The sequence below is a fragment of the Otolemur garnettii genome, unplaced genomic scaffold (assembly GCF_000181295.1).
Source record: "Otolemur garnettii isolate 467f Iridium unplaced genomic scaffold, OtoGar3 scaffold00025, whole genome shotgun sequence".
In the NCBI taxonomy this organism is placed as follows: domain Eukaryota; kingdom Metazoa; phylum Chordata; class Mammalia; order Primates; family Galagidae; genus Otolemur; species Otolemur garnettii.
In genome coordinates this window covers 11,062,207-11,084,106 of record NW_003852420.1, presented here as the reverse complement: position 1 = coordinate 11,084,106, position 21,900 = coordinate 11,062,207, and positions in this window count along the sequence as shown.

Sequence of the window (21,900 nt, the reverse complement as noted above, 5' to 3'; positions counted from 1 at the left end):
CATAGTGAGACTCTGTCTCAAAATAAATAAATAAATAAAGTCCTTAAGCAGTTTAACCTCATGTTTAGATAGCACAACATTAAATATTTTTTAAAAACCTCATAATTGCATCAATGTACATACCTATGATTTAATTAAAAAAAAAGATAGCCCAATATTTTATTACTGAACAATTCCCTGAGTTTAGCCTGTGAATGGCTCTCCTTCCCAGTCAGCGGAGAGGACTTGACAACACTGGCTGCTCATCTGGAAAAAGAAGTAAGGTGTTGGAGTCCAACTTTGGCTCACTCTAAAAGTTTACCAACTGCAAAATTTGGGGAACAGTCCACACAAACTACCTGTACTTGTGATAGCAACTATAACCTACTAGAGGAACTCAAAGGAGTCATTGCATGAGGTTACATGCATGACAGGGAAAGAAAACAGATTTAAATCAACTCAGGGAAGCAGCTCATTGGGGGGAATCTGGGGAGTGTCTGTTGTCCTCTCCATGGGGGAGGTCATGGTGTATTACTTTTCAAGTGCTGGTATGTGACAATATGCACAGGGTATTGCCAACTAGGGAAGCTCCCTCAAGCTTTGAGTTCAGGGTTTTCACTGGGCTTCCATTATGTAGTCATGATTGATTGATGGATTGCCCATGTGGTTGGTTTCAGTCTTTAGGTCAGCTAACACCTCATTGCCCAAAGCCGCCAGTCTAAATCACAGGCTGGTCCTTCTGACGTGGCCAACCCCTACTTTAAGATACAGACATCCCTTACCAGTGACCCAACGTACCCAGGCAAATCAAGACACTTCTTTCCAGAACATGTCAAGGGCTGAGAATAACCTGCAGAAGCCAGACCTCTTTGGGGGCAAGATTAAAGTCTTTATTCCCCACGAATACACAGCGATAAATTCAAAGTGGTTCAAAGAATATGAAAAATATTAAAGAAACAGAATAAGATATGAATGAATGTGTTATAATCCTGAGGTGAAATTCAGTCTCAACATATCATTAAGCCTGGTAACCACACAGGAAAAGATTAAAAACACAGCAATATAAAATTGTGAATTAAAAAGACCCCATAAACAAAAGGAAAAAAATCGTCAAAATGAGAAAATATATTCACACATTCTCGTGTTATCTAAGTCAACAGATGGATGGAAAAAGACAAATCGTGCATTAGGGAAGCAGACATATCCACAAGTAAAAGAAAATAAACAGAAGAAATAAACTCATCACAGTTGATGAGTATATACAATGATACAAACTTTTGAGGACACAATTTATTTAAAGACATTAAGAGGTAAAATTTTAAATGACATTTTACCTCTAGGAAGATGATTTATAGAAATTGGGTGTCTATACAGCATTATTTGCAATAAGGAGAGTTAGGAAACACTCTAAATCTCTTACCCATATAAACAAACGCTGTGCTATACGGTCTCTGCCAGGGATTTTCACCTTGTGTGCCACGAGAGGATCTTAGGTGTGCTGTGAAAACTTTTTATAGATCATTAATTAAATTATTTTCAAAAGAGCTTAAAAGCACAGTAATTATATTCTTTTTCTTACTCTTTTTTTTGACCGACATAATTTAAGTGTGCCATGGAAGGTTCAAATATCCCATGAGATAAAAAAAAAGATTGAAAAACACTGGTCTGGAGCGGTACCTGTGGCTCAAAGGAGTAAGGCACCAGCCCCATATGCCGGAGGTGGTGGGTTCAAACCCAGCCCTGGCCAAAAACTGCAAAAAAACCCCCCAAAACAAACAAAAAAAGACACTGGTCTATACAATGAGGTAGATCTTTTATAAACTGATGAGAAAAGGACTCCATTAAGGCATTCATTGATTAGGTAAGTGGTAAAAGAATACTTATAGCCTGTGTTTGGTTTTGTATATAAAAAGTATATAAATAGATATAATCTGTACATATACAACAATGAATGCACACATATATGGTATATACCTACATAGGTATGGGAAGAACAAAAGCTTTGAAGGCATTACCCCAATTGACAATGGAAGGATTCATTTTCCTGTTTTGTTTTACATCCTATGATTTTATCTGAATTTGTTTCAGCGAGCATGTGTGTGTGTGTGAATTTTGTGATTGCATACCCCACACCCACGTGTATGAGCATTGGTTTTGAACAAGTCAACTTGGCTCCACCGGAGCTGCTTCTTAGAATCCCCTCCTCTACGTGATGCTGAGCTACAGTTGTCAAAAAAGAAGTTTGCTGGAGGCAGAGAAGGCAGATGTAAGTCAGCAGATGTAAGCCAGCGGCCTTTACTCTCCGAAAGCAGGTGTGGTAACAAAGACAGAAAGGTGCCCAGGGGTTCCAGCTTGTCCTACTTCTCTCCCACTCACCCTCCATGCCTTCTCAACTCTGGCCGTGCTGACCAAGAGCAATCTTTCCCCCTGCGAGGCTGCAGTGGCCCAGAGACGGTGGCTGTGAGAGGCAGCTGCCTCTGTGGACCCTGCACGGTCCTTTGCAGCCTTGCACTGGCAGCTGGTGTGCCTGGCTGCTCCCCTACCTTCTCTGAAAGTTCCAGGGTGTCTCTCATACGCCAGGACTTCAGGACAGCTGGGGCAGGAATTTCCTCTGATTTCCCAACTCCCCTCCCTGGACCTTTACTTCCCCAGCTCCCCTCATATTTGTGTAGGTTTGATTTCAATGTAAATCCCTTATTTCAAAATACCCAGTGGCTGTGCTTTCCTGAGTGGGTCCTGACCGATACCACCTGCTGATATTTATATTTGTATCTATCTATATTTTACATGACATATTATGTGTGTGTATATAATACATATGTATATGTATTTATGTCATGTATAATGTGAGGAAAATTTTCTGGTGGGAAAGTTGAGTTTCAGTTCTCCCCATAGAGGCTCTCATGCCCTCAGCCCCCAGGGCTAAGATGCTCCCCTGTCACACCCTGCCCACTTGGGAACAAAACTCCCCTTCATCTTTGTCCTCTCGGCATGGCTCAGATAGCTGGAAACATGAAAAAAATGCTAAACCCTAAGGGAAATAAGCAGAATAATCACAGTATCAAAACAAGGCGATCTCTAGAGCAGGCCAGGATTCCACCAGAGCTGACATGGTTTGGGGGACTCTTGGAGTCCATCTGAACAAGCTCAGGAAATTTCACCTTAAAATATGACTCCTTAATATAAACAGTGTTTTGAATGAAAGGCCCTGAGAGATCGACAGGCATTTGGAAGGGACTTTCCATCTTTCTTCATTAAAAACCAGATCCATCAAAAAGAACAACCGACTTCCCCTCCCCTCCCTGTTATCTCAATATATTACAGGAAGGAAGATCAGGAATGCAACCAGACCTGGCCCACATCATTTTTAATATAGTACTTCTCAGGTTAATCTAATTTCCAAAGAGAATCATTTACAGGTCAGTGTCTTTCCCTCATCCATTCATTCTCCCAAGTATCTAGTCATACTCCCCAGACACCATTTATTGCCCTTAACTAGAATTTCCTATATTCCTCATTTCTCTAGCCCCTCTAGAATACAGGTACGTAAATTTCTGGACCCCACTGGGATACTGGGTAATCACTCTGTGATTCTCCCCCTGTGCATTGTAAATAAATCTCTTTCTCGTCTTGATCTGCTTTATTGTGAGTTAATCTTTCAATGAACCTTGAATTGTGAATTGTGTTCTTTTTGATGGATCTGCGTTTTTTATAAGGAGGGCAAGCCCCTTCCGAAGCCTGTCTAAATCTACGGGGCTTTGCTTCAAAATATTCTTTATACTAAGGAGTCATATTTTGGGGTGAAATTTCTTGAACTCCTTCCCCATACATTTAACATGTCACAGACTTTGGATGGGATCGCAAAGAAGGTATAACTCGGACAAACTGTTTTTGTATTTGATGATTTGGAAAAAGCCACTGTCACAACAACATGTCAATCTTTCATGTAAGCAGATGGTGTAGATGCAAGTTAATGACAGTTTTCAGAGAATTTTGCTCCAATCTAGTGGCTTGTCAAGTGACTAGTGACCTGGGACAGTTGTTCCCCACAAACCAGGTGAAATAGCAGTGCCATCGCTACTTGCTGCAAACCCTTCTGTGATTCTGTTTGTATTTGGAGGTTAATAGAGGGAAAAGCCCAAGAGAACTTCCCACATCAAAGATAAGCCTAAATCTAGCTCCTCGAATTTCAACATCTTTCAGAAAATGAAAGGGAGGTTTTAAGAAAGCACTGTGTCCAGGTGACACCCTAGATCAATTAAATCAGATTCCCTATAGGGTGATACCCAGAAATCAGTAATTTTTTAAATTCTCCAGGCAATTCTAATTCCAGCCACATGTAAGAACCATTCTCTAGTTCAGGGGTCCTCAAACTTTTTAAACAGGGGGCCAGTTCACTGTCCCTCAGACCGTTGGAGGGCCAGACTGCGGGCCCTGGGACGAGTCAGCTGCTAAGCAGGACAGGCAGCGGCGGCAAAAACACCCGGTCGGCAGGATAAATGTCCTCGGTGGCCCGCATGTGGCCTGGGGGCCGTAGTTTGAGGATGCCTGCTCTAGTTACAATCGATGCTTGGGAGACCCTGGAGGAACCTGTGTCCAGCAAACAATGCAAGACACTGTCAGCAAACGTCACCATTGCCCACTCTCCATAGCCTTTCGTGCTTCCACCCCCACCCCGGGTTTTTTATACTCCCCCAAAACAGGAAGACCCTCCCTCCACACCCTTTTCCCTGCTTTCCATTTTTTACAGCACTGATATTGTCCTGATATGATAATCTGTACTTATTTGTCTGTTTATTATCTGTCATTTCCACAAGCATGTAAGGTCCAGAGCCACCACATTGCCCAGCTCCAAGAGGCACCATTTATTTATAACACAAAGTGAATAATGCCCCCTGGAGTTGTGCAAAATAGTAGCCCTGCATGGGGGTAGAAATTTTGTCTTGTTCACATTTGTTTTTCAAAGGCCTAGAATAGTACCTAAAACGTGGGATGTGTTCAATAAATGTTCTTTGCATCAGTGAATAAATGAATGAGTATAAGAAAGTCAGAAGGATTCTCTCTATGGAAAAGCCTGGGTCTCCCTCTAGCCCAGAACCTTGGCTTTGATGCTTATTATCATCATTTTCTTCTTCTTCATCACCACTATCGTCAGCAGCATGATCGTCACTAAGCCACCACATAAAATTCCCTTTGAAGACAAGATTCCATGACTAAATACAGAAGTTTGAAAACTCATGCCTTGCTGAGGTGAACTAATGTTCCCCCCAAACCAAACCTGTCTATTTCTCACCCCAAACAGCTTTGAAGCCAGACAGGCTTGGGTTTAGAATCTGCCTTCATCACTTACTAGCAATGGAACCCAGGACATATAATTCATTCTTAAATAGTAATAATAACTAACTTACTAGACTATTATATATTCAAAGAGGTCATGTGTAAAATGCCTGTGACAAATGAATATATAAAAACATGCCCAATTTCACTATCATCCAGGGAAATGCACACTAAGACAAGATGATTTTTACCTGTCAGATTGGCAAAAATGCTAAAGTAAGGTAATACATTAGTAAGGTAACGCTAGCTGCTATTAACCCTCTAGAATCTCAGCCACTCTGGGAGGCTGAAGTGGGTGGATTGCTTGAGCTCAGGAGTTGGAGACTCCTGAGTTGGAGACAAGCTTGAGCAAGAGTGAGACCCCATCTCTACTAAAAATACAAAAACTGAGGCAAGAGGATCCCTTGAGTTCAGGAGTTTGAGGTTGCTATGAGCTGTGATGCCATGGCACTCTCTACTCAGGGTGACAAAGTGAAACATTGTCTCAAAAAAAAAAAAAAAAAAAAAAAGAACCTTAGCAACTTAATATAATAGACTTAATTTTCTCTTCAACTAAAGACCAATCAGCAGTGAAGAGAGGGGTGCCTAAAAAAACACCCTGTAGAGAGTTTATTACAGCACTATTGCAATCATGCATACAATCACGTCTATCAGTTGGGGAAACCTCGTCTGACCCTGCTTTGGAATACCACGCAGCAGTAGCGAGTGAGATAGAGCTACACCTATGGGCATAGAAAGTACACAACCTCCCATTGCTGAGTAAATGCAATTTTCAAAATAATACAGCATGATAGTGGTTACATAAATTAGCTATAAAATACCATGTGTGTTATATGACCGTAAATTTACTAATGCATAGGAAAACCGTCTGGAGGAATGTGGACCAAAATGAAATAATTGTCAATTCTAGGGAAAGATAGGGAGGAAGAGAGGGATAGAAGGAGGAGGAGGGCTCAAAAGTCACAGAAATAGGAAGATTTTAGGGCTAAGTGGAGAACTGAGCAGTCTCATGTGCTTTATAAAAATATAATGTATTAATTCCACTCCTAGGTATTTACACCAAAGAATTGAAAATAGGGACTCAAACAAATATTTGTATGCAATTGTTCATAGCCACATTATTCACAACAGCCAAAAAGTGGGAACAACCCAAGTTACCAAAAGCTGAATAAGTAAATGAAATGTGTGTAATACGGAATATTATTCAGCCTTAAAAGGATTGAAGTTCTGGCAGCGCCTGTGGCTCAAAGGAGTAGGGCGCCGGCCCCATATCATATGCTGGAGGTGGTGGGTTCAAACCCAGCCCTGGCCAAAAACTGCAAAAATAAAAAGAGTGACATTCTCATAACTGATATAAAATGGATGGATGAAATAAGCCAGGAACAAAAGAAAATATTCTGCTATTCCTCTTATATGAAATATATAGAATAGGCAAATTCATAAAGATGAAAGTTAGAAGTTACTAAGGGCTGTACATTGAGAGAGAGGAAATTATTGCTTTATGGGTTAAGAGTTTCTGTTTGGGTGGTGAAAATTTTTGGAAATAGAGGTGATGGTCATACGACATTGTAGATATGATTAATGCCACTGAATTATACACTTAAAAATGGTTTAAGTGGCAAACTGCATCATATATATATATATAACCAAAATAAAAAAATAGAATGAATTGACTGATCTTCAGTTGAACCTCAAAAAATATAGATGATGTAATAGATTCTTAGCTTGCCATCAGAGAATAAAATGGGTTCTTCTTGAGTCACGAGATGGGGAAAAAGGATCATAAGAGCCCCTGCGAAAATACAAGAGTTTTCTCTCTTTTGCCTCAGGACGTGGTTTTTAGCATTTAGATGTCTACTTCTGCTGTGGACTATTTTAAAATGACAGAGACTTGTGTAAGGAAATGGAAGAATGTAATTAAATCTGATGAGGGGTGTGCTATTTAAATCTCTTTAATAGGAAATCTGCTGAGTTTAGTCATGTACTATGAAATGCTGATAATCGAGGTAGAAAATGCATACGTTGTAGGAAGTCTGCCTTTGAATCAGACGGAGGGAGACCAGCTTTTCCTCCTTGCACTAATTACTGTATTGATGTAATTCTCCATCATGTCCTGTGTTTTCTGAAGGGGCGGAGGGAGGTCGATTAAATGATTTATGGGTTTAATTTCCCTGGGTGCTTAGAAGGCTGCTGTCTTGCACTCTGAACACTGGGAAATTGATTAAAATAACAATTGTGGAGAGCGCAACCACCAGCAATCGGCAAGGAGGAACTGTTTTCCCTTCTTGGAGTTAGGATCCTGATCCCTTCCAGCTGCCTTGGGTCATCTCCGAGGCCCCTGGGGATGAGTGTGGAATTTGCAAAGCTAACAAGATTTGACCTTAGCTAACAAGTTCAGTAGAAAAAGTAACAAATTCTACAGGGTCCAAAGAGCAGAGCAAAGTTTGTCTGTTATTGGTCCCTGCTTTGCTTCTGCTCTTCAGGGACTCTCTTCTCAGATAAGTACATTTGTAAGCAAATAAAAATTAACAAATATTTATTGAAATGGTGTTGGGATGTGAGAGCATATGGTTCCTACGCAGAGCTGAGGGGACGGGAGTTATGAAGAATGACAGAGGCAGCAAAGGATTTTGGTTTGGGAGGTCACGTGGAAACTGTCCATATTGAAATAATGTGAAGTTATGAGGTATAAATAGGAATCAAAGTCTGACTGTTATAAAAGTATAGATAGAGCCAGAAGTTAGCGACTAACTTCCTTTCTGCTGTAATGGGATACTGCTTACTGGCACTATCTGTCCTGATAGGTGCAAGGTTAGTGACTTCTCCCACTACCTCTATAGAGAATATTTCTACCGCAAAGCCCAAGACTTCTGCTTCTCTAGATCACGTTACTACTATAAAGCCTAAGACTGGTCTTTGAAGTATTTTTTAGGCTCTGCATTCTGGGGGTGGGGACCTACTGGATCTGCGGATAAATATCAGAAGAGATCCAACAGCCGAGACCCCCCCCCCAACCCAGGAAATCTCCCAGTTGAGAAGATAATCTCTTCTGCCCAATCCTATTAATTCATCCTCATCAATCAGCCCCAATTCCCTAGCCCTTTGCCCACCAAACTATCTTTAAAACCTCCTTCTCTCAAATTCTTGAGGAGATGGATTTGAGAAATTCCTCCTATCTCTTCACGTGGTGCCTGTGATATTAAACTCTTTCTCTACTGTAACACCCGCTATCCTGGTGTATTGCCACCCCCTTGAGCAGCAGGCAATCAACCTGACTGGGCTGTAACAGTGTTGTGCATGGAAGGACACAGGTGTGGAGCCAGCAGGCCTTTACTTTACTTCTGGGACCTTTCCTTTCTGAGCCGCAGCTTCTTTGCCTGCACAAGAGGATGAAAGTAAAGTCTACCACAGTGTCACACGTACATAAGGAAGAGACGCCCACAGGCCTAGTGCAGAGGGAAAGCTTAGTAAGTGGTTGGCTTTACTAATGTTGCTGGTTGTGGATCTGAGATCTGAACTCTCAGACGAGGAGACTTGGACGTGAGATGAGAGAACGTCACCTGTGGGTGAGCACCAAGTCAACTAGCAAGACAGAAATAGGACAAGAAAAGGGGTTTGTTCTGTTTCTACCTCAACTGGGCAGCTGATGTTCTACAATTCAATTTAGACATTAAATACCCTGAGTTAGCACAGACCCCCCCCCCCAGGCAAAGAGCAAAGTCCTCCACAAGACTTCTCTGACTTTGGGGGCCAGCTGTACTTAAGGGGCATCAGGCCACCTCTGACCAACTAGCTAAAATTGAGTGGTTCTCATGACCCTCTCAGGTTCAACAATTCACTAGAATGGGTCACAGAAATCACAAAAAGCATAGTTCTTATGATTGCACTTTTAGTGTTAGGGATACATACACATAGGCAAGACCTGGGAGGGTCTTGGATGCAGAGCTTGATGCTCTTTCTCTGTGGGGTCGGATGTCTCACTCTCCCTGCACATCAGGTGTTGTTCACCAACCAGGAAGCCAGAGTTTTCATTGGGGCTTCACTTCATGGGCACAACTAGTTAAATCATCAGCCATAGTAGACTTGAGCTCAATCTCCAATACTCTCCTAACCAGGAGGTCAGTAACTAAATGTCCTGGCTCTCTAATTATAGGTTTGGTGTTTCTGGTGACCAGCCCCTCATTCTGATGCTATTTTAGGATCCACTATGACTCACCTCATTAGCTTAACAAAGACTCCTATCGCTCAGAAAATTCTAAGGGTTCTTGAAATTCTATGCCAAGAATCAGAGATACATAGAAATTATTATATGCCAGATATATTCTTTATAATTCCACAAGATTGGAGCTTGAAAAATTGGCCTTGAGTAACACCTGGTTTGGACAGGGCTTACCTTGATTTGTTTGTCCACCTGGGTTTCAGTATCTTCCTCAGTAAATGAAAGTATTGCACGCTTACCTTTAAAAGTCTGATTCAGTGAAGAAAATAATATACCTGTAGGAAAATACAGAAAGGCCATAAATCAGAATGGTTAATGGTGGTTGTCTCTGAAAGAATATCTGTTCCTTGTAATTTCTGTAATATAATGTCTACTATATTTAGTATGCTTTTTAAACATTTAAAATGTCCTTTGATTCTATAATATAAAAAACTCTCCACAGCTTTTAAAAATGAAGTGTATAATTTACATGTTCAAAATTCACAGATTTTAAATATAGAGTTGGAGGAGTTTTGACAAATACATATACCCGTGTAACCCAACACCCAAATCAAGATGAGGAACACATCCATTACCCTGAAAGCTCCCTCAGCCCTCCCCAGTCTATCCTTTCACACTCCACCCCAAGCCAGCTCTACTCTAATGTTTAATGCCACATTAGTTTTGTCTATTCTTGAATGTCACAGAAATGGAATTATGTAGTATATACCCTGTTTTCTCACTTTCTCCCAGCATATTGTTTGGGGATACACTATGTTGTATCAGAAGTTAATTTTTTATTGCTATATTATATTCCATTGTATGTCTATGCTTCAATTTTGTCATCAGTTCCCTTAGTGATGGACATTTGGGTTGTTTCCAGTATGAGGTTATTACAAATAAAGCTGCTATAAGCATCTTATACACGTGTTTTGGTGGACAGAGGCCTTTATTTCTCCTGGGTATATTCCCAGGTGTTGAATTTCTGGGTCTTAAGTGTATGCTGAATTTTTTTAAAAACTGCCAAACAGTTTTCCAAAGTGGTTGTACCACCCCTAGTGTTCCCACCAGTAGTGTATGAGATTCCTAGTTGCTCTGCTTTCTCGCCAACACTTGGCATTACTAGTCCTTAATTTTAGTCACCTTAATGATTGTGAGATGGTATTTGTGATATTCATTTGCATTTTCTTGATGACTCATCATATTGCTTTTTGGGCACTGATGTATCTTCTTTTATAAATGTTTTGTTCAAGTCATTTGTCTTTTTTTTTTGTAATTGGGAAAATGCTTAACTTTTTGTGGTGTTTTTATATCAGCATTCTCATTTTGTCCTCCTAAAAAGCCTTAGCAGTGGGTAGCTCAGCAGCAATCCCTTGTTACAGATAATGATCTGAGGTTCAGAGAATATTCAGAGAACATGTCACAGCATGATAATAGAGTGGCTAGAACCAGAGGTTGGGGTCTTCTTATCTTCTTCTCTCTGAGGCCCTGCCTTCCTTCTCCATGAAAGGCCATGATGCTGGAAAGACGACAGGCAAAGGGATCCAAGTGGTAGACCTGAAGCTCCTTCCTGGTGTGAGTGAGCATGGGAAGAAAACACCTTTGTGCCCTCAAATAGACTTTGGTGGAAGGAGCCACCACATGTGCCTGTTTTGTCCAACCAGTGTGATTACTGAGACCAAAGGGGAGCATATGCTTCAGCAGAATGTTCTCTGAATGTTCTCTGTTTGGCTGCCCTCTCCCATGAAATGGTGAGCAAACTCTCCTCCCATGAAGATTTCAGTACAACCCCGAGACCACAGTCACCAAGTGAAGTTGGCATGTCAGGGCCACAGCAGAGGGAGGGCAGTCCTGGCACTATCCAGCATGGATGCCCAGTTCTACCACACTCCTCACATGGATGGGGAACACACCCCTGTGGTCCCTGGAAAATATCCAATTTCTTCAAATAAGGGAGTGAACCCCTAAATGACTCATCATTGCCCCTAGCCACTCACTTTTCCCTGCTCATCCCACAGCCCCACTTCTGCCTGCCTTGACAGTGATTGCTGCCTGGAATCTGAAAGTGGGACATTTACTTTCATTAACTTTTATTGATCACCTATTATAGGCTCAGGATAGTTGTAGTTACTTCCACTTACATTATTTAATCATCTTATTTTATATCATTGTTCTTTTTAAAACTCACCTGCCTATCATATAATACCTTTAAAGAATCTCTGCTTTAAAAGTGATATATCTGTTCTCTCTCACTTCTTCATGCAAGGGACCCACTTCCAACTCTCTCTGGAAGTGCTCTAAGCTTCCTCTTTGTTCTTAAATAAAATTGCTGTTTGTTATAAAAAATAAGTAAATAAATAAAAGTAATATGCTTCTCTAGCCCATCACCCAGATCAAGATCTAGAACATTTGTAGCACCCTAAAAGGTGCTTTCAAATCCTCCCAAACAATATCCTACAAAAGAAATCAATATTCTAACTTCTATCATCATCAGTTAGTTGTGCCTGTACTTGAACTTCAGATACGCAGAATTATGCAGCATTTATTCTTTTGTGCCTGGTTTCTTTTGCTTACCATTCACCCGTGTTGCACAGAGCAGTAGTTTTTGTACTATTTTTCATTTCTGAGTAGTAGTATATAGTAATATGAATATATCACAGTTTTTTAAAATCTATGTTACTATTGAAATTTGAGTTGTATCCAGTTTGAAATACTATATACAATGTCGTTAGAGACATTTTGGTGAAAATAGGCACCATTTCTGTTGCCCATATAGCCAGAAAACACAATGTAGTTATTTTAACTGTATAAGAAACTATAACATAATTTTTCGAAATATTTGTACCAATTTTTACTCTCAAAAGACATATATGACAATTCCAGTTGCCCTACATCCTTGCCAATCTTTGGTTATTTTCAGAATTTTTTTTTTTTCTGTTGGATGTGTACTGTGGTTTTAAGTTGTATTTCCTTTTAAGATAAAAAATGTTTGTTAAATTATGGCATTCAGAATTAGTATTAAGAAGAGAATAACTGAATTAATTTTGTTGTTTTTAAAATTTCATTGTCTTGGATTTGTAAAGCAGTGTTTGATGGATTGAGTGAGATCATCTCTTACTCAGGTTTGCAAAAACAGCAATTAAAGTAATGGACTCGAGTAGTCATTAGCATTTCCATTACTAAAGGACCCTTTCAAAACTTCTGTCTCCTCTTGGTAGTTAGACCTTAGGCAACCTCTTGGGGTTTGTTTTCCCACCAATCTATATGTCAGACAAAGGAAATCTCTTCAGTACCACTTAAAACAGTGGTTCTCAACCTTCCTAATGCTGCGATCCTTTAATACAGTTCCTATGGGTTGCGACCCCAAGGTTGAGAACTGCTGACTTAAAAATGTATTCTTGAAATGCTCACTATGACAAGAAAATTGTAAGCAAAGGACCCAATTGATTCCTGCTGAAGTTTTCTTATAGAAAATCTTCCTTTGATTTTGAAAAACCACTTACTTAATTTCAGAAGAATTATTTAATATAAAAAAGTCCTGTGCTGCAGGCAAAGGATGATCTTTAGCTTTGAATAGTTATTCACTTGTTTCACGAGTTGGTGCCTTGCGGTTTAAATGATTTTGAATTCTTTCTGAGAAGGGACTATGTTTGCACATGAGTGCACCAGCTGGTGTAACAACTGGGACAGGGTCTGGTGCGTAGTAGGAGCTCAGAAAACACCAAAGGCATGAGTTAAAACTGTTCCTCCTCATGTATATTTTGTGCCTAAGAGCAAAACACTGCAAATGACCCAGAAATGTTTGTGAAAGGAAAGTAGAAAAGCTGAAAAAAAAATGATCGAATGAGTGGAAAAAAGAAAAGAGAATTAATCCTGGCAAAGTTCTCTTTACATAAGCAATTTCTTCTTTGTTTTCATAATACACACTCTTCCCAACAAACATCCACATATCCACTGGAATGTCCCACAGACTCCTCACGTCTACATGTTCAAAACTGAACTCGCCATATGCACTGATCTATAACCAACTTTCAAGACCTCCTCCTACTGTATATCCTCATAATTAATATTACCACAAACCAACCCTGTCCCCAAGCCAGAAAATTAAATGCAATCCTCAATTTTTTTCTCTTCCTCCACCAATTTATCCATTCACTAACCAGTACATTCAATAAATATTTATTGAGAGCTTTTTATACACCTGACTTTGTTCTCTGGGTTAAGTATGTGCATTTTGGACAAACTTGCCCTAAGAAGAGCTGTTCTTATTCAGGTACCTAACTATTATCATCTTGATTTCCTAGGCAACAACCTATCATTTGAGACATGTTCCAGACTTGAGAACAAAGGCTTGAAACTTCATTTCATGGCTTAATTTTCCATTCATAGAAGATGAGTCAAGAGTGACTCATCTGATAACTATTCCTATTGAATTGCCACATCTAGCTGAGAGCAATAACTCCATTCACAAAATTCTTCCTTCTTCTTTCTTATCACTGCAGTAGAGAGACATCATGTATTTAATCAGATTTCTCAACTGTATGAGGACTCAATGACTCAAATAAAGATGGACCTTGGTATGGAGGGAGAGGATCTGGGAGGCCTGGGGATGGGTTATTACCCAAGATGCATGAAGTCACGGGAAACACTGACCCAGAGGAAGGATGGGAAACTGGGCCTCAGACCTAGATTTTTCACTTTCTGGCAACGTCAATGTCAAACTCCAGACGGTGAAAATGATAACAGAATGAGATATCACAAAAATATTCAATTTTATAATCATCTGATGAGTGATTATTATGGATAAGGCAAATATAGGCACTCCCTGGGTTAGAAATATCTAACTCTCCAAAGACATATGCATGTAAAATTTAATTTTCACTGGCATCCTCTTCCTCTGTCTACCCTAAAATCCCCTCCACAGCTTCTCCCATATCTCTCTTCCCACATCAGGAAGCTGATACAAATACTGTCCAACCTCATATTGATTTCTAAATATTCCCTTTTTTCATTTCCTTTTCCTATTTATGGTAAGGAAATTTTACCTCAAACAAGACATTTCTCATTCGTAAACCCATCTTTAATCATGTCCTCTTCCTCCTTGTTCTCTTATTTTTCTTCTTTTTCTTCTCTTGAGCTCTCTCTCCCAATCCCTGTGATCTGAATGTGAGCCAAAAACAACCTTAATCAAGGTTAAGATGAGTAATGCTTGGGCTACACTTCAAGAAAAATCAAAGGGTTTAATGATATCTGCTGGCCTCCTGAGACTCTAAGATTCTTTACCAACTTTCCTTTTCTCCACTAATAAGTTTTCTTGTTATCCATCATCAACATTCAAAACAACAAAAATGAAAGGCCTTGGTTATATTTGATATTAGCATTTGGTGCACTGTTTATGATTGATAAAAGAGTAAAACTTATATTTTTATTATGAATATACAACATTTCAGCTACATCGAGTGATATAGCCTTCTAGGGGAACATAATCACTATTAAGAATATTACTACTAAAAAACATTTCTTTCTTTTTTTTTTTGAGACAGAGTCTCAAGCTGTCACCCTGGGTAGAGTGCCATGGCATCACAGCTCACAGCAACCTCAAACTCTTGGGCTTAAGCAATTCTCTTGCCTCAGCCTCCCAAGTAGCTAGGACTACAGGCACTCGCCACAATGCCACTATTTTGTTGCTGTTTTTACAGCTATCATTGTTGTTTTAGCTGGCCTGGCCGGGTTCGAACCTGCCAACCCCAGTGTATGTGGCTGGTGTCCTACCCACTGAGCTACAGGCACTGCCACTATTAAGAAAAATTTCAGAGTTTCTAACCATCAAATCTAAAATATACTTTTGGAACCCAATCTGTGAATTGGGACTTACTGATTTGGAAGTGTATTTTCTGTGTCTATGGGGGTGTGTGGTTTTTAAACACATGTCATTAACCAGGTGTTGGAAGAAAAATCTTTGATACCTTTCACAGATGACAAGTCTATACAGTATTGTACTCTTGGATATGTGCATGTGTAGGAAGGAATAAAAGTGCTTAGAGAGATGGTTACTTTATGTCCCCCAAACCTATCTCCTAGTAGAGCCCAGAAAGCAGAGGGAGACACAGCTGTTAGGGAGGGAGCCCATCCTGTTCCCAAACATCCAACACCATACAATGCTCGTAAGAAAGCCAAGGAAGAGTGTCCCAGGGGATTCCACCAGACTCTCAGTTGCACCCATTCCCCAGATTCCCATAGTCAAAGTGACGCAGCCATCTCAGGACATGTTGGAATCACAAGCCTATGAAGTAGGACATGTTGGAATCACAAGCCATGTGCCTCTCATGATCTTCTGGACCAAAGTCTTAATTTTTCTGATTCGACCAACTCATTTGTAACGACTCATTTACCTTAATTTTCCCTCAATTTACAGCCAAATCATACCATTTACCTGTAAGAAATGTCTTTCTATAATCACATGTTTCCTCCTTCCTTCTCTACTTTTAGTAGAAATTCTGGGCACTAGTAGGCACTATATTGTCTCTGTTGATAGGTGAGGGAATTGAAGCTTATGGAGTTTAAATAACTGGTCTCACAGGTAACAAATATTGAAGTGAGATTTGAATCCAAGTTCTTTGACTCCAGAGCCTGAACTCCTAACCACTGTGCTATACAACCTCTCCATCAGAGAAAGAGAACAATGTTATATTAATAGCATGTATCTTCGAGGGACAGCAAGAGGATTAAATGAAATAATTTAGGTTCAGCAACTGGCATATAGGAAGATGTAAGACACATTGGTGATGGTAGGATAATGAACATGACAATGACAGTGATGTTAGAGGGGAACAAGGAGGAAGAGGAGGGGATTGGATAAGGAAGAAGAGAAACATCAACATTTCCACCTGTCTGTCTCTTAACAGTGATCCTCACGGCTTATTATGGAAGATAAGTAGTCTTCATAGTGGGAGGGTGCAGAGTTGGGATGTGATTGGAGGATATACTATTTAGAGAAAAGCACAGACTCCATAGAATTTGAGGAAGCATTTACTTTTTGATTTTGAGATGTCACATTGCTTACCTATCTCATTGCTTCTAGTAGGCATGCCAATCTTTGGTACCCTAAGATTCTGCAAGTCAGACTAAACTTGGGCTCATTTCCTTATTCCTGATTTTGGAAATGCTAAAAATAAAAGGACATAGGGGTAACAAGCCCAAGGAGATAGAGGATCCTCTAGAGGGAAAAGAGACCAGGGGAAGGATCAGGGGGACGCTGAGGCCCCTGAAAAATACTGGCAGCTCAGCATGGCCAGGAGCTGGAGGGGAAGGGCATTCACTCAGGTCCCAGGACTGAGTGAGAAAGAAGTCTGCTGACTCTGAGACTAGGAACAGGACTATCTGGGGTCCCAGAGCTCCTGCTTAGGCATTCTCAACATGTTTTTAATGTTGTGGGCTCTTTGGAAGTCTGGCAAAGCTAACTGACTGTATTTCAGAGTTACGTTTTAAATAAGATGTGAAGAGATACGAAGGGAACCACTATGTCAAAATACAGTTAGCAAAATATTTAAAAAACATGTTTGCTTCCTTGTTAGCCCATTAAATCAAGCTATGCTTTTCAAACTATCTGTGGAGAAGGAGCAACTTATTTTCCCGATCCATCCTGGAATGGCAACTTTTATAAAATAAAAATATGAAATAAGAGAATAAGAAATACAAATCTTAATTTTTTATTATTTGACTCAAAATAGATTATTCTGTCAAATTGTTCTAAATGTTTCTAAATGCTCACTCTCAAGGCTTGTTCTTACCTTGTCATGAAAGTAGCATAGTTCACGAGCTGACCCCAGTCCATGGACCATGTTCTGAGTAGTTCTGTATTAAATACAAGACCTAGGTGTGGGTTTCATAATGACTCTAATTTTTAAGTCACGATGAACATAAAAATCTATCTATCACTGGCACATGATAGAAAAATGTCTGTGAATCTGTTGGCCACGAAGTCATAATGACCATTAATTCCATTAGAGTGTGTTGACTACTTACATAATGGAAAGAAATATTACATTTCAACAACAAATCCATGAAAATGAAGATGGAACTTTTTCCTTGTCCAAGTTCCACAACCCCTGTAAATTCTATTTCCAGACCTACTGGAAGCTTTAGTTTGGGGGTCCCTGCCTTAGGCAATGGCAAGTGTGGGGAACACTAGAGAAGGAGGAGCCTTCTTGCATCTGAGGTCACAAGGTTATGGGTGAGTCCTGTGGTTCTGACTAGTGGAGAAAAGCACCTATATGTGCTATAGCTCGGACCTGGACTCCAGGTGAAGGGGAGCTCAGAGCATGAGAACTGGATTTTGTTGGAAACAGAGGCCGAAGCAGGAAAGGTAAGGGAGTGGCAGCCACTGGCAGATGGAGGAAGCTGTCGGGTAGGACAGCGAGGCTTGTCAGCTTCCTTGGCCTCTGTGGGGTTCATAGGGATCTGAGGGTCTAGGATGCCTTTGGTGGGGAGGCTAATGGAGAATTCTTTTTCATTTTCAGAATTGTGGTTTTTCTGCCATGCTCATCCAGACTCAGAACTCTCTCTCTCTCTGGACTAAAGGTCTCCTTGTGCCTCTCTTCATTCAGTCCTAACCCTGTGGAATATGTGCTCTCGCTTTACAAGTGAAGAAACCAGCTGAAGGCCACCAGGCCAGCTAGACAGTATACAGCCCATGTGGAACTCCATTCAGGGCCCCCAGGAAAGCAGAGCTTGTGAGCACTGTGCTACCCATACGTGCCAAATCCTTGATTCACTCGGAAAGATGCAGGCGAGTTCTGCTAAGCACACTCACACTCAGGGGAATGCAAGCAAGAAAATAACTCTTCATTTTCAACACTTCTTGTGTAGTTTTCATTTTACAATAGCACGCATTTTGTTTTGCTTTATTTTATCAAAGGAAGAAATATCTACCCCAGGCAGACAACCTGAGATAGGTGACTGCAGGATGGCTGTGTGTTGGAATCCAGATCCGCACTGGGCATGGGAATGTTTCCAAGGGTGCTCAAGGACTTGGGGAAGTGTACAATTCTGCAGTTGGGATCAACAGTGCCCCCTAGAGGGTTTGGGGCTGCACTGCTTTTCCTAGTGCCTGATTTTGGTCGCAGAAGTGGGCAAGGTTTTGTTTTGAGGGAAATGGGGCAGCACCTAGAAGTGGCCTTCACAAAACCAAAGATCATCACAGGCAACTAAGACAGTTCACGCCAGTGAGTTGGCGGGTAGCTCCTGGGCTACGCTACATTGACAAGTGGGGGCTGGATAAAAGGAGAGAAGGGAAGAAAGAAATGCCCAGGGGCTCTCTTGGAACCTTGCTGGGGAGTGTCCAGGTCAGTGAATTTAGGGCCAGGACCCGAGGAGCAAGGTTCCGGATCAGTTTCCTCAATTATGGGAATTCAGACAATCACTGTCCATAAGATGCTTAATACTACATTTATAGATGGGGATTACAGAGAAAGCACTTTGTCTTCACGGTTAGTCTTCTCATTGTTGTCAATAGATAAAGCACAGCCTATTTTCTAGGCCCCTCTCTTTTCTCACTGACCATCTGCAGTAGGCATGGTTGGTACCTATAAAGGATTACAGGTTTTTTACTTTAAGGTGTAGCAGGAGGAGCCCACAGAGCTACCAAAGCTTGATTTCAAAGGAAGCGCTTTACCCTACCTAGGAAACCAGGGGTCTGCAGGAGAAGAGTCTTAAGAGATAAAAGGTGACCTCATGGACAAGGCACAGACACAAGACACCACTGCTATTTGGTGTTGTACTGAAAGTCCTTGCCAGAGCAAGTAGGCAAGGAAGAGAAACAAATGCATGCATATAGGAAAAGATGAAATACAACTGCCTTTATTCATAGATGACATGATCCTATTATAGAAAACCCCAAAGAATCTACAAAACAGCTGCCAGAGGTAGTAAGCAAATTCAGAAAAGTTGCAAGGTACAAGATCAACACTCAAAAATCATTTGTGTTATATACCAGCAATGAACAATCCAGAAATAAAATTAAGGAAGCAATATCACTTTTTATTTTAAGCTTTATACTTAAAAGAGTAAAATATCTAAGAATAAATTTACTGAGGAAATGAATGATTTGTACAATAAAAATAGCAAAACATTGCTGAAAGAAATTGCAGAAGACCTAAATATATGGAAAGACATTTTGTATTCATGAGTTGGAAATGTTAATATTGGTAAGATGTTGGCATTATCCAAAGAGATCTATAGATTCAATGCAATGCCAACCAAAATTTCAATGGTCATGTTTTAAGAAATGGAAAAGTCAATCCTCAAATTCATATAGAATTGCAAGATGTGAACAGCTGGAGCAATCTTAAAATAGAAGACCAAAAGTAAAGGACTCCTACTTCCCAATTTCAAAACCTAGTACAATACCTGCAGTAATCAAAAAACAAGTGGCACAGGCCTGCGGCAAACATGTGGACCAATGAAATAGAATAGAGAACCCAGAAATAAACCCTCATTTTTGTGGTAGGCACCTATAGTGCCAGCTATTTGGGAGGGTGAGGGAGGAGGATCACTTGAACCCAGGAGCCTGAGGTTGCTGTGAGCTAAGCTGATATCACAGCACAATAGCCCGGGCAATAGAGGAGACTCTGTCTAAAAAAAAAAAAAAAAAAGATAAACTACATCATCATATTAATTGATGCAGAGAAATGTTAGGCAAATTGCAACAAACATTCCTGAAAGAAGTTCTCAAAAAATAAGGAATAAAAAGAAGCTTTTTCAATTTAATAAAGAACATTTGCAAAAAACCTACAGATAATATCATACATATTGGTGATAGAAGACTTTCCCCTTAAGATTAGGAGCAAGGCAAGTATGTTTAATTTTATAGCTGGTATTCAACATTATACTAGAATTCGTAGCCAGTGCAATAAGGCAAGAAAAAGGAATGAGTCATATGGTTTGGAAAGGAAGAAATAAAACTATACTATCCTTATTTACAGATGACATGATTATTTACATAGTAAATTCTAAAGGCTATACAAAAAATGCTCTTTAAACTAATAAATGAGTGTAGCAAGGTTACATGATACAAGATTACCATAGAAAGATCAGTTGAATTTTCATATAACAACAATGAAAGAGTGGAAAACAAAATTTCACAGATATTTGCAATTTATTATAATAGCCGCAATAAAATGAAACATGTATTTGTAACCTAACAAAACATGTATAGCATCTGTACTTGAGAACGACAAGATACTGATAAAATAAATGAAAGAAGACATACCTAAATGGAAAGACTTTACCGTGTTTATGGTTGAAGGACTCAACCTGGTAAAATACCAGTTTTACAGGTTGGATAATGAAATTTGCGGACTCATCCTAGAAAAAGTGCTACACACATCATTGCTGAATATCACCATGGTCGCTTTTAAAGTACTCCTCTAGCCATTTGGTGACTCATCTAGGATGTGTTATGTCATACCTCCTACAATAACAGCTCTGATGGCCATTCCAGAAAAAGCGTTCCAAAATTGCTCTGAAGGGTGGATGAGGCACTGGCGTTGCTGCATAGCTTCTCAAGGGAGTATTTCAAAGGTGACCATAGTGGTGTTCAGTACTTTTTCTATGAGTTTGTGAACTTCATTGTCCATATGTATGTATAAACTTAATGAAATTTCACTCAAAACCCCAGAAGAATATTTTGACATAGACAAATGGATTCCTAATTTATATGGAAAGATAAAGGAACCAGGACGGCCAAAACAATTGTGAAAAATAAGAGTAAAGCTGAAAGAATTATATTACCCAATTGTTGAGACTTACCATGAAGCTATAGCAATCAAGATAGTGTGCTATTGATGAAAGAAAAGACAAAAAGATCAATGAAACAGAGTAAGGAATCTAGAAATGAACCCACTCACACACAGTCAATTAATTTTTTTTTTTTTATTGAATGGTAACTATGTACATTAATGCACTTCTGGGGTACAGTGTGGGGTTTTCACATGCAATCTGAAATACTTCCATCAAACTGGTCAACACAGCCTTCATGTCATTTTCTCAGTTATTGCTTTAAAACGTTCACATTCTACTCTTAGAAAGAGTCACCTGTACCCCTATAAAGTCAATTAATTTTTGACAAAGGTGCAAGGGCAGTGTGGCAAGAGAAAGGAGAGGTTTGTTTGTTTTCTAAAAAATAATGTTAGAACAATTTGTAGGCCAGGTGTATAGCTCATGCCTGTAATCCTCGCAGTCTAGGAGGCTGTGGCAGGTATATTGCTTGAGCTCAGGAGCTCAAGACCAGCCTGACCAAGAGCAAGACCCCCTTCTACTGAAAATAGAAAAATTAGCCAGGTGTTCTGGTGGGCACCCATAGCCCCAGCTATTTGGGAGGCTGAGGC